The sequence below is a fragment of the Calidris pugnax genome, unplaced genomic scaffold (assembly GCF_001431845.1).
Source record: "Calidris pugnax isolate Ruff unplaced genomic scaffold, ASM143184v1 scaffold514, whole genome shotgun sequence".
NCBI lineage: Eukaryota > Metazoa > Chordata > Aves > Charadriiformes > Scolopacidae > Calidris > Calidris pugnax.
Window position 1 is genome coordinate 4,521 of NW_015091221.1, and position 1,469 is coordinate 5,989.

Here is a 1,469-nt window from a genome sequence, read left to right on the forward strand (position 1 = left end):
TGGGCTCCCCAGTTCAAGGAGGACAGGGAACTGCTGGAGAGGGTGCAGCAGAGGGCTACGAAGATGATTAGGGGCCTGGAGCATCTCTCCTACAAGGAGAGGCTGAGGGACTTGGGTCTTTTCAGTCTAGAGAAGAGAAAACTGCAGGGGTATCCGATCAATTTTTACAAATACTCAAAGGGTGGGTATCAAGAGAATGGGGCCAGTCTTTTTTCAGTGGTGCCCAGTGACAGGACAAGAGGAAATGGGTGCAAAGTGGTACCTAAGAAGTTCCGTCTAAAGTTGATGTGAAATGTGTTCACCTGATACGTGTCAATATGGAACAATGCTAGGGCCGCATGGTGAAATGTGACCCTCTCGTATATGTAACCTTTAACCGTTCTGTTTGTTCTTGTTTAACCGTGGGCTTAGGAGAAGCAGGACGGTATGTACATAGTTTCTATTTCTTGCAAAAACCCCCTAACGAACATTCTAGAACACCAGCTGAAACCAGTTTTTGTTGCTGGCCCCATGGTGCTGAGCGGGAGGGCCCTGTGGGGTGCATGCGGGGAGTCTGGAGTCATCCTGGGGGCGAGCCGAGGAAAACTGCTGACTTCATCCACGGACCACCGGGTGGGAGTCGAGAAGATTCCAGAAGGTGAGGAGGGCATGCGCCAAAAAGACACGCCCATCCCTGGAAATCATTAGCAAAGGCCAACCTTTTCTAGGAATATGTATTAGCAGAAGAAATATAAACCGAGCACCGGAACTGCACGTGGTGGGTCTTGGTTGAGCAGAGACTGCCGGTGCACTCAGTGCTGTTTGCTTGTCTTTACTTGTTTAATAAATTACATATTTCAATTGGAATTCTGTTTAAGGCTAAATCATTTATCACACATGAGGAGGAAGTTCTTCACTTTGAGGGTGGCAGAGCACTGGAACAGGCTGCCCAGGGAGGTGGTGGAGTCTCCATCTCTGGGGAAGTTCAAAACCCGCCTGGACACGTTCCTGTGCAACCTGCTCTGGGTGGACCTGCTTTGGCAGGGCGGTTGGACTAGATGATCTCCAGAGGTCCCTTCCAACCCCACATCATTCTGTGATTCTGTGATGTTTTGAAGGGCCGACTCAGCACACGGTCGGTTTTCCGGAGGAAAAAAAAATAAAACCCATGGGTTTGGTCAGGGCCCTGCACGTAGCCCGGTGCCGCCTCCCCGCCTCACCCCCTCCGGCCCGGGCCCTCTCCGGCCGCTCCGGGCCCTGTGGGCGGGCGCGGGGGCGGCCTCCTTCCCGCCCGGCCTCCCTCGGCCCCGCCGCTTCCTTCCCCCGCAGCGCCGAGGCCCGGCTCGCCGCCCCGTCGCCATGGGCGCCGCCCGCCACCACCGGCTGCTCCTCCTGCTGCTGCTGGCGGCGGTTTGGGGGCCGTGTTTCTCGGGGGGGCTCCCCTCGCCACAGCGGCGGTGGCCGGTGCCTTACAGGGGAGTGTCGCGGGG